The sequence below is a fragment of the Terrapene carolina genome, unplaced genomic scaffold (genome assembly GCF_002925995.2).
Source record: "Terrapene carolina triunguis isolate 2854851 unplaced genomic scaffold, T_m_triunguis-2.0 Scaffold85, whole genome shotgun sequence".
In the NCBI taxonomy this organism is placed as follows: domain Eukaryota; kingdom Metazoa; phylum Chordata; order Testudines; family Emydidae; genus Terrapene; species Terrapene triunguis.
This window is the reverse complement of record NW_020664436.1, coordinates 40,107,390-40,121,526: the sequence shown is the minus strand read 5'-3', so window position 1 is coordinate 40,121,526 and position 14,137 is coordinate 40,107,390. Positions and strand designations below refer to the sequence as shown.

Below are 14,137 nucleotides of genomic sequence, written 5' to 3'. Positions count from 1 at the left end.
TTTGCTGGATATGGTAACCCTATCTGACATTGAAAAAGTCACTTACACTCACTGTTCTTTACTTGTCTGCAAAGTGCTCAGTGTTACAGCATCCCCAGGTTTCCAGGAGGAGCAATTGCAGACAAAGTCCTGCTTGGCCCCTACAGCCCCAGGATGGAACACACTCAGTGCAGACAGAATGTTTGGATAATTATATTGCCAAGAATTTTGTTAACAAGCCTCTACTGAGCTTGTGCAAATAATGGTTTTCAGAAGCTAACAACTTGGCCAAGTCTGGATGGATTTTCACTGAAACAGGAAAATGCAATTGTCTAACTCCTTGGTGACACCCTCCCCTGCTCCCCCCCCCAACAGGGCCAAGTTTCAATCTCTATTTCAATAGATGAAGGTGCTAGAGCTTATCAAGAAAAATGTTGTAAGACTTTTTTTTAACTTGAGCAAAACCAATTTATTTTCCCTAATTTAACTCTTGCAAATAACAGAATTCTTTCTGCTGAAACTTTCTTAAAATTTCAGCCTGTGGCAGACACCCAGCATGGAAAATTTCAGCCTGAATGGTTGAAGTTTGGTAGTTATAAGCAACTGAAAATGAGGTCTCATAATGGAAAGTGTCAGGCAGTCTTAACTCTAAGTGTTGCTGTCAGTCTTGTCTGTAATGACTTGGCCTGTTCATACTTAGAGCTGAGTGAATAATTGATTTCTTTGGTTCAGTGGCTGATCTGAAAAATAAAAAAGTAGGTTTGTTTTGAACCAAAACTGATTTTTTTTTCCAGTTTTCCTCATTGAAATAAAACAAAAAACAAAAACAAATTGCTTGGCTCTAGGGGAATGTTTAAATGTCTGTCTGGAATGAAATTTTCTAAATAAAAGGTTGATTTGAAACGATATGTTTGAAATGGTTCGTTTCCGAAGTGTCAAAATGTTTTGTTTTGACATTTCAACAACAACAACAACAAACAAATCCAGATGAAAGTATTCGGTGAATTGATCCAAATTTGCAAGTTTCAGTGCCCTCAAAGATGTATTTTTCAGCAAATTTACTATTTGCCCCAAAAAAGTCCCCATTTCTATTTATCTTGCTTGAAGAAGACTTAGTGCTTCATTTCCCATCTATTTCTGACAAGTGGGCACTATTTCTCATGGGGAAAATAGGGGAGGACTTTTTCTGACTCCTTTCTCTTGAGTCTCTGCCTCTACTGTTTCTGTTTGTTTTCCTCACCTCCATGCCCTTATCACTCCCCCTCTATCTCCTCCTTTCCTTTGGCACCCTCATCTTGCTACTTTTCTCTCCACCGCCATTTGTCCACAGAGATCTCAGAGAGGGTAAGCACCTGTAAATGGGCCAATCAGCGGCTTTATAATCACCTTAGTGGAATGAAAAAAGTGTATTTGGACATAGGGCATAGTGGGTAATTTTAGCCTGACAATGCGGGGCACTGAATTCTTCTGCTCAGCAAAATACCAGGTACCTCATAGTGACGGTCCCAAGGAGATGAATGTGGTATAAAAATCAAGATAATTAGATATATGGGAAGTAGATCGGCAGGATGATATAGGGGTATTTTCACTGTCTTTCTGCCTCAACCTTGTCCTAAAGGGACACGGATGAGAGGATAGTTGAGTCTTCATCCCTGTTCCAGTCCTATCCAGAGACTGTCAAATTCAATGAGTCTTCTCTGGTTTGGTTTGGTTTTTATTGGGATTTTTTGCCAACGCTCAACAGACAAGCGGCAGGTTAAAAAAAAAAAAAGCTTCAAAAACACCCTTAAAGCCAACATGAAGGAGTGCAATATTGACAAACTCATGGGAAACCCAAGCACTCGACAGACCAAACTGGAAAAGGACATGGTGGCAAGGATCCCGGTATTTCGAGATCCAACGGAGAAACGGGAAAGGAGGAAAGAACGTGCCGCACCCAGACTCAGCAATCCAGATCTGCCCCTTCCATGGGAAATGTCTGCCCCAGTTGTGACAAGATCTGTGGATCCTGGATCGGTCTCATTAGCTACCTGCGGATCCACCAGTGATAACTGGCTTTCATTTTATGAAAGACAATCATCTGCAAACTCCAAGAGATCACCAATGGGGATTCCAAGGAATCAGGGTGGTAAGGGGAGAGTGAGAATATTGCAGAAACCCCTTTATTCGTCTCTTTTACTCCTTCAGATTCACTCTTCATCCATTTAGTCCATTGATCATTGATTTCCGCTGCTGTGGATTACTTTCAGATATGCATGAAGTCCTAACCTCTTCCAACAAGTCAAGTTACTTTGGGAGAACTTAAAAGCCCCAGGGTAGATTCATTCATTATCTTAACATTGTGTTCCAAGTGTTGCCCAGAGTCGGGTGAAAAAAACTTTAAATCTGATTCTTAAATCCTTTTTATTTTTCTCGCTTATGTAGTAAACAAAAGGTTGTAGTATGTTGTTTTTGTGTTTCAAATTAGGAGAATACTTCAAATCAGCTGAACTTTATTTCTCTGGATTTTTTCCAAGCTAGCTTTGTATTGCTTCACATCATGTTTCCAACTTTAAGTCTTCTAAGAAAATTCTGTTTTCACGTGTTTTGAAATCTGCCTAGTATATGAAAAACAAAAATATTTTCAAGATGAACTGGTGTGATATAATGTCACATACAATCAAATAGTGGTAGGAATTGAGAATCATAGTTCCTCTGTTATATCTCAGTCTAAATGTAGTAATGTGCACATGTAAAATAACTTTCTTTTCAGACTCCACCAAGTTATTCCTGGTTATAAAACAAGCTACATTAAATTTAATTTTCCCCTCAACGGTTATTTTTTTAAATATTAGGTTTAGCTGGCATTTAGCACCATATTAACAAATACTTTTTCAAGAGCTAGTATGAACAAGTAAATAAGTACTATGAGAGCAAAATAAATTTCAAGCATATTTAGAGGGTGGTGTGAAGAATAGCTGTATATTGATTCTGAACATACAAGAGAGAGATGTGAACATCAACATGTCTGGTGTCCAGGACAAGGAACAGCCTACAACGAGTTTCCCAGAGGGCGTGTCATACTAAAAGTGTAGGGAGGAGCATACATAAAGGGCTTGTAATATCAGAAATTACACATGGAAAACTTTAAAAAAAGAAAAAAAATAGTCAGAAATAAAACTGAGTTTTTATATGATAAGCTTTGAAGACCCATAACTTTGTTTAAAATATTATTAGCAGTAGTAAGAAATATTTTATTAGCATGTGGTTTAAAAAAGACAAAAAAGTTTGGCCCCGGTGCATACGCTAACCCATCTTATTTTGTCATTTGAATGTTTTTTCTTGTTGAGTATTTCTTTTTTGGTGGTTGGAGAATGAGGTTGGCTGCAAAGACCTTCTGAACTCTTTACAAAGTAATCTGTACTTCATTGTGTTTTTTTGAAGAAAATATATTTGGCACATATGGAAAATATCAGAATTTCAATTCTTATCAGTGTAGACTTCCTTTCTGGGTTCACTTTTCTTGAAGTATGAGTCTTTAAATTACAGCAGAAAGCTATTACACAGAATAAAATGACTGATCTATTAACATAAGCTTAGATAACCAGGGTTAAGGGGGGAGAAGAGAAGGGGATAGAAGCATGTGCATCCCATTCCAAAATCTTCCTGGCTTCAATGGTTAAAGTGCTCCCTTTCTTTAAAAAAAAAAAAAAAAGTAGAGGTAACTTGCTGTGGTAGTGCATGCCCAGTAAAGTATCTGGGTTCTCAGATCCCTTTGTTTTGGCAAATTAAAAGATTCAGCGTTTTGTCTCCCTGCGGTTACACTGAGCAGTCTCTGTTAGCATCAACATACCTGGGACAAAGAGAAAAGGAAGCACTAGTTTGAATCAAGGCACTTCACTAACTCCTCTGCTGGAAGCGGTGTTCTGTCCAGCAAAGCAGCTTGAGCATAGTGAGCCAGTGCATCAGCAGGAAGACAAGACTGACACAGCTGGAATTAGAGAGAAGAGAGAGACGAGACCAGGGGAGAGGTAACTGGTGCAGAGAATCAGCACATTCTGTCAGTCACAGAGACTTACCAGTGTCTCTTAAACAGGTTCGGACATGGTGAACTGACAGCTGTGATAGGGAAGCCAAAAATCACCTAACTTCTGCTATGAAGGAAAACTAAATTGGGAGAGAGGAGAAATCACAGGAGGAGGAAGGGGAAGGGTTTCTTTGGCATTTCAGCGTTTCCAGATTACTTCTATTTTTTCTAATATTTTTGTCAACTTTCTGTGTTAGCATGACATCATGATGTCACCAGTGTTGCCACATTATGGTGTAGAGTCAGTCACAAAGATATTTTGGAACATTTCCAGTGTCCTGCGTGGCAGTTTTCGGGGCACAGGACAGCGTCATCAGAATCAGGGCCATTCTGTGGAAAATCAAGCAGAGGGGCAACCACTTTTAGTGAGTATTCAAAGCCATGAGCAACTTCAGCAATGGTGTTCCTTCTTCCTTCTCTCTGAGGGTGACAATGCCATATAGAAAATCAAGACTCTTCTGGCCTCTCAGGCAGTTTTGTAAACTGAGCCAGGACTTTGGCTGTCCTAGCTCTCTTATGCCCCCGTGGTCGCTTGGTGCACACGTTGGCACCAGTTCTGCCAATCTGAATTTCAAGTGGAAGAGATCTGGTTTTGCCACGAAGGAGGAGCTCAGTAAAGCATCAGACAATGCAAAGACTGCAGGCAGCAACTCTGCATTGTTTGGCTCATCTTCTGTCAGCACCTCATAGCCTCAGAAAAGGGGTAGAGAATAAGAATGAGTTGGAGCAATAGAGGAGGAGGGAGAAAAGAGCCTGTAAATTGAAAGTGGGTAGGAGAGGGAATGGCAGGGAGGGCAAAAGCCTAGAACAGTGGTTTTCAACCTGTGGTTCATGCCCCCCTGGGGGTGTGCAGACTGTCTAAGGGGTTCTGCAAAAGGTTATTACCAGAAAACAGTGATTTTCCACCTGGGGTCCATGGATCCCTGAGGGTCTGCACACTATGTCTAAGATTTACAAAGGAGTCTGCACCGCCATTTGAAATTTTTTAGAGATCTGCAAATGAGAAAAGGTTGAAAACCACTGACCTAGAACAATAAGAACAGTATAAAGAGGAGGGCAGGAAAAGCAGTAAGATTTCAGCAGGGGAGAAAACACAATTGTTATTAAAAGGAACTAGGTTAATGGGCTACTGGTTTGAAAGTATATTAAAGGAGCTGGAACTAGGGATAAACAGTAAAGGGGGAACAGAATTAAATACTCTTTAAATACTCTAATAATCTAGCATGGCTTTCCTTTAGTCTAAGATAGTTCTGTTTTTTCATTCTGAAAAGAGAGGGAAGAGGATGGCTGAGGGGAGTTGGGGGAGGAATGAGCACTTATCTTCAGTGACAGCCCTGCTACCAAAACCTCACATTCTAAGGTGACCATGTCCTCCTATTTGTGTGTTTGTTTTCTTGTTGCCTTTCATCTAAATCCTAGGATATGAGCTCTGTGGAACAGGGAATATCCTTAGGGAGGTGTTTTATACCATCAAATGAGGCACCAAACCCTGTGTGGGGTCTTCAGATGCTACTACGATAGAAATAAATAATAATACTCAATTTGTCCCTTTGCTGGAACGCCTCCCAACCTATGACTTGTGACCATTTTTCACTCACTTTGAAACTCAGGCCACCCTGCTTTCTCTTCCACCCATTTGATCAAAGAACCATCTATCAGCATAGCCACATTTAAAAACACAATAAAAAAAAAAGAAAGCCCATTTCCACACTGTTGTATAAACCCCTCTCTTCCCCAAGAGAGCTTGCTTCAAGCAGAATCTGGATGTGTTTTGCACTGAATCAAAAGTTTTGAGGTTGGAAATTCTTTGTTCCCATCCCTCTCTTGCCTTTTTTGGGGGAGGCTCTTGACAGCATGGCAGTTTTATGTTTGTTTTTATTAAATATTTTTCCCATTCTTTGCGTCAAGCAATTTTTAGACACAGCTGGGGTTTGAATGTTGGGGAGATGAAAATAAATCTCTAAGGCCACAGGCTTAGGTGTTGTTTCATGAACTGTTTAACTCAACTAGATATGAGCTTTTCCACAAATTAAAAAACAAAAATCTATCCTATGCCCACAGAGAAAGGGTGTGCTATGGGCTTGGGGATCATCTGGTCAACCACAGAACTTCTGGAACCAGAATATACAGATGAAATAAAAAACATATTTATTAAAGTGTAGAGGAAAACTCGAAGAAATAAAAGTTTAGCTATGCAGTCAGCTATTATTTTAGCATGGCACTCTATCACCCCACAGCACCTACAGCTATACTATTGTCATGTGTTTTTGCTTGGCAGTGTTCCTGATACAAAATGAGAGAGATGTATAAAGACGGTTTCATTTAGTCGAGAGATTATTATTTATTATCTTTTTAGTGTATATATAAGTTCAAAAGCATCAATCCCAAGCTCTATGCTATTTTAAGAATTTTTTTAAAATGCAAGCCATATAACAAAATAACAAACCCAGGGGCTTCTTCTCATCACAGAACAATAAACCAGCCAACATATTGCTAATAGACAACTGGACTAAGACAAATGTTTAAAGTATGTAAACTATAAAACTTCTAAAGAAGAAATGATGGCACAGCAGCATGGACATACATAACACAGGTGTTCAGAAAGCTTCCATGGGTGAGCGCCATCAGTTTCTGCAAAATATAAACTTTCTTAAAGATAAAATAACCTGAAATTTCTATCCCTTATAATTGTGAAGAGCACCTTTCAAACGTGATGCAAGCGGGAATCAACGTAGTGCTGTTTTCTTAAATCTCATCCAAATAACTCCTGTGCTTCTGCTGCTGCTTATAGCTTTGCCAAGCTCCACCAGAGGGAAGACGGAATAGAGTCTTGTCAGTTTTCACTCCAGCCATTCAGAACAATGTTGGATTTGACTCTGCTGCTATTTGGTAAAGACACTGAGAAGGAGGATTTAAAAACTAAAGTAACAGACCACATCCACTCATGCAGCAATCTCTGAGGTTGGATGGGGAAAGTGAGAGAATGCTCCTTCTACTAGCAGCCAGAGAAGCTTGGAGGGGCTTCAAATCTTTTAGCTAGTATCTGATACAAAAGTGGGAATTCTGAGCAGGGTCAACACCCTAGTTCACCACCTTTACCTTTCCTATCAGGTAAGATAGGGAGTTAGATTCTCACCTTGGAGTTGTCCCGGAACGCATTCCCCGCTTCCCCCCTCCTTCATATTGGTCTTTGGATAGTAGGTTTAATCTCTGGCTTATTGATGTCTGGTAAAATGTCCAGGCATTACATGTGAGAGGATGGGAGTGTTTGGGTGAGCACGTGGTTTAGTGAGAGACTGATGTGATAAATTATACAAGTACTTTATTGAGAGGTGTGAGAGAGGGGGATTTTGGTGAGAAGAAGAAAGAAGAGGAAAAATCAGAAGAAAATGTATGTAAAGAGAGAACGATAGAAGGGGGATAGATGGAGAGAGAAAGAAAAGAGGAAGCACACTGAAGACAACTCAGAAAAAATATAACCCATTGTAAGAAAGCAAATGGGGATGGCGGGGGAGTCAGTGAGTAAGGCCAGGATGTGAGAGTCTATTATAAATGAGAGCCATTGGAAATTACATTTGTAAATAGAAAGTGTGTTGACAATGTTGGCATTAAGTACATTACGTAGTAAGTAGGGCCCTACCAAATTCACGGTCCATTTTGGTCATCTTTACGGTCATAGGATTTTAAAAATCGTAAATTTCATTATTTCAGCTATTTAAATCTGAAATTTCATGGTGTTGTAATTGTAGGGAGCCTGACCCAAAAAGGAGTTGTGGGATGGAGAGGTCGCAAGTTTTGCTAGTAACACAGTAATACATTATTTCATTTTTCTGTTATTGATATTTTCACAATTAAACATGCATGATAACACCTTGATAACACTGTCAAGACAGTGCAGGAAACAAAAACAAAACCATAATACAATTTAGAAACTTGACAAAATCTTGTAAAAATTTCCTGGGAAATTTAAGGAACAGTCTTAGAAATATCTGCCAGTGCAGGAATTAGTTGTCATAAATACACATATTGGCATATAAATGTCCAGTTTATAAAGCAGTTTAAGCAAATCCATTAAAGTAAAAAAATTTAAATTCCAAAACTTCGGAATCAGACAATACTTTCTTATACGAATCTTTCAGGTCAGAGCTCTAGGTGGTTTTAGACAACAGCATCATCATACCCAAACAAAATGTCCTTTATCTTACTAATAATCACCCACAGTTCAGCAGTGAACTCTATGGAAGCAGCATTGGAACTGTGTGTGAAGTCAGATCTTTACAGATGAGATTTTCAGCAGCGCTCAGCATTGATCTAACTCTGATCACATTGAAGTCCACAGGAATTTTACCACTGAGTTCAATGGGAGCAGGGTTAGGCCTATTCTGAGAGCTTCTGAAAATCTCTCCCTTAAAGACTATATCAAGAAATAGGTGGATTTTGGCCCTAGATATTTTGTTATCATTACTGTACATCTCCAAATAGCTTTCGTGACTCTCTCCATGTCTGGGATAGATTCAAAGTCATAATTAAAGTTGGACTAAGTATTGAGGAGTCAGAATAGTCTGGAATCTAGTTTAGAGGTAATCTTTATTAATAGATTATTGTTAGTATTACCACTATCTTTGCATATATAGTTTGCAGTGTTGTGGTAGTCATGTTGGTCCCAGGGTATTAGATAGACATGGTGGGTGAGGTAATATCTTTCATTGGACCAAGTTACGTTGGTGACAGAGACAAGTTTTCGAGCTTATACAGAGCTCTTCTTCAGATGTTATGTTACATATTATGTTATATATTATTATCTATTATCTACAGTAGAACCTCAGAGTTACAAACACTTTGGGAATGGAAGTTGTTCGTAAATCTGGTTGTTCTTTCAAAAGTTTACAATCGAACATTGACTTAATACAGCTTTGCAGCTTTACTGTGCAGAAGAGAAATGCTGCATTTAACCATCTTAATTTAAATGAAACAAGTACAGAAACAGTTTCCTTACCTTGTCAAATCTTTTTTTAAACTCTCCGTGTATGTTTTTAGTAGTTTACATTTAACACTGTACTGTATTTGCTTTTTTTGTCTCTGCTGCTGCCTGATTGCATACTTAGGTTCCAAATGAGGTGTGTGGTTGACTGGTCAGTTTGTAACTGGTGTTCGTAACTCTGCGGTTCTACTGTATATCTTGCATATGTAGTTTTATTCAGGTGGATTCCTCAGTGTAATTATTTTGTATTAAAATAATGAAGTTAATATTTTTGTGACTGTCACTATAGCACTTGTTGCATTTTGCTGTACTATATTAAATGCTGCAGGATGGGGGTTATATCCAGCTCTTGGAGCTAAGGAGTTAATCATATTCGTGATGTCCGTGACTTGCCATTTGAATGAACTTGTTTCCACATTCTGCATTCTTATGGGTTGAAGCATGTACCTCAGGTGTCTCTAAATGTGTCACTTTCCGGCAATATATGTGCTTTCTAACAAAGCTGTGAGGGTCTGTTGTTTCTCTAGAATGGCACCAACAGGTATGCATGCAATGTAACCCTACTGCATTTCATGTCATGTTCAGTATAAATGTTCATTGACTGTTTCATACTATATTTTGCACAAGGAGCTCATCTGAAATGAGTTCTCTAATATCTTTAATTTATACTGCATTTAAAGACACCAAAACTACCGAAATTAATGAGGTGGTTGCTGAAAATGTCTTTTTTATCAGCTGCTTAAATTTATTCAGTTTATGTAAAAACATCCACAGCCTTATATAAAATACTTGGGGGGGGGGGTTTGGTTTTTTTTTTTTTAATTTTCATTTTTAATTGTTTGTAAAATGGAGTTTAATACAATATTTGCCTAGATAGCAGGAGCCTTGTGAAGCTGTTTGTGAGATGTGTTGACAGCATCCAGTGTAAGATACTGTGGATAACAAAAAAAAACAAAAAAGAAAGAGTAAGTGACTTAGGAGTCTAATTCTCATTGTGATTGAGAGTTTTGCGCTTCTAATTGTCAAATTTCTAAAGGTCTTTAGGCACTTAAAGATGCAGATAGGCGGCTAGTGAGATTCTTATTAATTTCAATGGGAGTAAGGCACCTAAGTGCTTTTGGAAATCCCACTAGACCCCTAAATATGTTTAAAAATCTGGTCTAAATCCCTTTTGCAAATGGGGCTTAGAAGCCTAAGTTATTCAGGCACTTCTCAAAATTTTACCCTGTGGCCCTGATTCAGCATGTGCTTAAGTCCCATGGACTTAAAGTTAAGCATGCTTTGCTAAATTGGGAACCTTGGAAGTGCAAAGTATGGGCCAGATCCTGCAACTGGATCTGCAAATGTGGATCCCTGTGCCCATCAGTTACAGGATCTAGCCCTATGAATGTTGTTGTTGTTAACATCATTAAAATTATTGGTTCCTGTACTGCAATATGCTGAATGCTCTCAACTTCTATTGAATTGCCATGGCATCTCTGACTATTATTGCACTTTATTGCTGTTTAAGATGCTGTTTTCCTCTTAGAATTCTCTTAACAATGCACACTCAATATCCTTTCTCTGATTTGGTGGCCACTTGTTCAACACTACTAGAATATTTGTGTTCTTGCAATTTGGAATTTTTATGCATACAGATTCTTCTGACTAGTCCTCTCCACTTAGGAATTTCTATCTCATTGGATTTTGTGGAATCATTTAAGTATGGAACAGAAACAAGAAACTTTAATGTTTTTTGTTTGATGAGTTTTAGTTAATTCTAACTAGTAAAATTCATAGCATAAAACCTTTGTTATGAAAAAGATGTTTAGGCTGTTCTTGTTTCTTTGAGTGACCTGGTAGTTGGAGATGTTACTCAATGACCCTATTAGGGTTATAGGATTTTAGTAGCAAAGCGTTTGATAATTTTATTGAGAAAGTAAAGACAATAAGCCTTCTTAACAGAAGAATCATGAATTGTTCATAAATGTTATGTAGACATCCTGCTCACTGCTGTGGTAAATAAGTAAAAACTGACTTCAATTAGTAGAGCCTCGATCTTGATAAATATGTTTTTTGTTGTTTTAATTTAATTGAGTGTATGCATCATGGACTGTACCTTGTGGTTTCTATTTAGAAGATAGTTCATGAAATTACATTAAATTGTTTAGATGTTTTACTTAAAGTCTTGAGTCATGGAGGAAAACTTTTAGTTCCGAACTCTGAACTGGTATTAAATAGGGATAGCCATGGGACTCTAAAAAATATAATACCTTTCAAAAAGGTTAGTTTCAGATAAACGGGGGAATCCTGCACACAGTACAATGCCCCTCAAACTCAAGCAAAGTGTGTGTGAGAGCAAGCTCAGAGCTGATTAGAGCAGTGATTCTCAACCAGGGGTCCAAGGCCCCCTGAGGGGCCGTAAGCAGGTTTCCGGCGGGCCACCAAGCAGGGCCAGCATTAGACTCGCAGGGGCCCAGGGCAGAAAGTTGAAGCCCTGCAGCATGGATTGAAGCCCAGGATCAGAGCCCTGCCACCCGCGACTGAAGCTGAACCCTGAGCAATGTAGCTTCATGGGGGCCCCGGTGGCCTGAGACGCTAGGCAATTGCCCTGCTTGCTACCCCCTAACACTGGCCCTGGCTTTTACATGCAGAAAACCAGTTCTTGTGGCACAGGTGGGCTGTGGAGTTTTTATAGCATGTTGTGGGGGCCTCAGAAAGAAAAAGGTTGAGAGCCCCTGGATTAGAGAGCTCGAGGTTTGCTCCTGCCAAGACAATACTTAGCTGGTGCACATCCAGTTTGACCTGACTAAGTTCCATGCAATTCTGAAAATAGGCTCAGGCATATATGCAAGGCCTCAGCCACTAGCCTCCCCATTGGTGTGTGTGTGTCTTACTCTTGTAACAGCCTCCTCCACCTTTGAAAACTGCACTTGCACATACTCTTACAGTTTTATGTTTCTGCCTGGCCAAACGTTCAAAAATTGGGGCATTATCATTACCCAAATGTAGTTTAAATAGGAGCTTGAGGAGTATTCTAAATTCTTGTAAAGCAGTATACTGTTTTATCTCATACAACTCCACTGATAGGCTTGGACTCAATCCTGCAAGTTTTTAAGCAACTTCTGGGAGAGGCAGGACACCCTCTGCCCTGATTAAAGTAATCAGAGCTGGTGGTAGCCAGCACCTGGCAGGAATGGGCCCTTTGTTTGGAAATTATAAATTATGGTCACTGGAGGAATTGTCTTGGAGTGGCCTGTTTCTGGAAAAATAGTCTGCAGTATTGTGAAGCAAATACAGTTTGACTCTAAATGAACAGCTCTGCCTTTTGAACCCTTTATTGTGACTTTAACACATTCTGCTTCTTATTTAAAAAAAAAAAAAAAAAGTTAAAAACCAGACAAAGAGGCAACAGGAGGCTTTCTGTTCTCTGCCAGTCAGCTTATTGACAGTAGACAGTGGAATGTTTTCTTGTGCTGTGGCTTTGAGTACTTGGCTGCATCCGGGCAGCACCCAAAAGACAAGTTAACAGAGATGTTTTGCATTTTTTCCTCTGTATTTACAACTGCAGCTGACATGAAAGTATCATAATAATGGTCATGGGAGAGGTTTAGTCTCATGATGGCTATCTATGCCAGCTGAAGTATTCCACTCAGTTTAGAATTGCATCCGGGATATTTATGATGCATTATCTCCAACCTTCATTAGATTTTATTGCATGGGTTGGAATCTGTTAGAAAGCCTGGAGTCAAGAATGTGACATAATCCCATGCAATTAAATGACAGTAGCCATGTAGTCGTCATGTTCAAAAGATATCCAGTGGCCTGGTTTTCATTAGACCCCATTTTACCAGACTCTTGTGGGGGAAGGGTCTGGAACAAGACTTAGAAGCCTTATTTGTGTTGTGATTAATTTATTCTAATGGGTGGCAAGCCAGCTTTTTGTTCTTGCTATGCCTCTAGTACTGGAGATCCCATTAATGTGAAGTCGGTCGGCTTTGGAATTTTATCTTTCAAAAATAAATCATAAAATCAGAAGTAATAGGAGCCACAAAAAGAGTCTGGCTGACACAAACCCTTGTGTTCAGTTGATGATCTAGCTCTGTGTAATAAGGATATCTTTAAAGGGATACTGTGGAACTCATAAACAAAAGCTGGTGCACACATGCTCTGTGGGCTAATATTCACGAAACAATTTCGTGACTCTCAGAGTCAAAATAAATATTTCTGCTTTAAAAGCTCAGGGGAAATGAGAGGTTATCAGGTCTTTCTTTACAGTTTTTTGAAGTATTGTTTTCATCTCCTAATGTACTTACTTTAAAAGAGGTCTGGAATCCTCATGGTAAAACTTTTAAATTGGACACTTATCAAGTTAAATGTGATTTTAAAATATAATTCTAGAATGCTTTGTATTTCTATAACGTCTTTCCTCCAAAGATCTCAAAGTGCTTTACAACATAGGTGCTTACAAGTTGGGGGGAGGGGGAGAGAGCAGGGAAAGAGAGAATCAGGAAGAATTTTGGTCAATGCAATATTGACCCCTATATGGTACCCTGCTATAAAGTTTCTTTTACTTCTGAGGAACAAGCATTCTCTATACCACTGGGTACCCTGTCACATTAACTGCAGTTTTGTTAATCATGATAGCAAACACAATTATGTAGTGATCCAGTCTGTTGAGAGAAATTTGAGGCCCCCGGTACATTATTTTCTGGGGCCCTACCCTCTCCCATTGCACTTTTACACAGACCTTTTGGAGGCCCTCTGAGCTTGCTGCCCTGGTGCAACTGTTCCCTCTTCTTCTGTCTCCTCCTCCCCTCCCCTCCCCCCCGCTCCCCAGTCAACCCTGGTAGTGATCACTGTTATCCACTGCAGCTTTTTGGCTCATGTCCTATGTCAATTCCTGCCGCTTAAAACTAAGCCAAGAATTTCCTCCTTTCTTGTAGGCCTGCAAATGAAAAGTAAATTTATACTATTTTGTTTATGAGAATCCCTTGCACCCCAGGATGCCTTCTGAGGAAGGGCAGATGGTGTTGCCATTCCCACTATTTTGGGATTTCTGCCAGAGGGAAGGGGAATCAGTGCATCCCCCCACCGTTCTGGCTGTGCCCTGTGCCTGGCTATTACTGCCT

At 39.4% G+C, this 14,137-nt stretch overlaps 1 protein-coding gene across 2 annotated transcripts in view; it reads left to right on the top strand.

Moving 5' to 3' along the window:
- The window catches only part of MTHFD1L (methylenetetrahydrofolate dehydrogenase (NADP+ dependent) 1 like), a 219,306-nt gene that overhangs the window by 138,879 nt on the left and 66,290 nt on the right, over window positions 1-14,137 (top strand). The window lies entirely within an intron of this gene.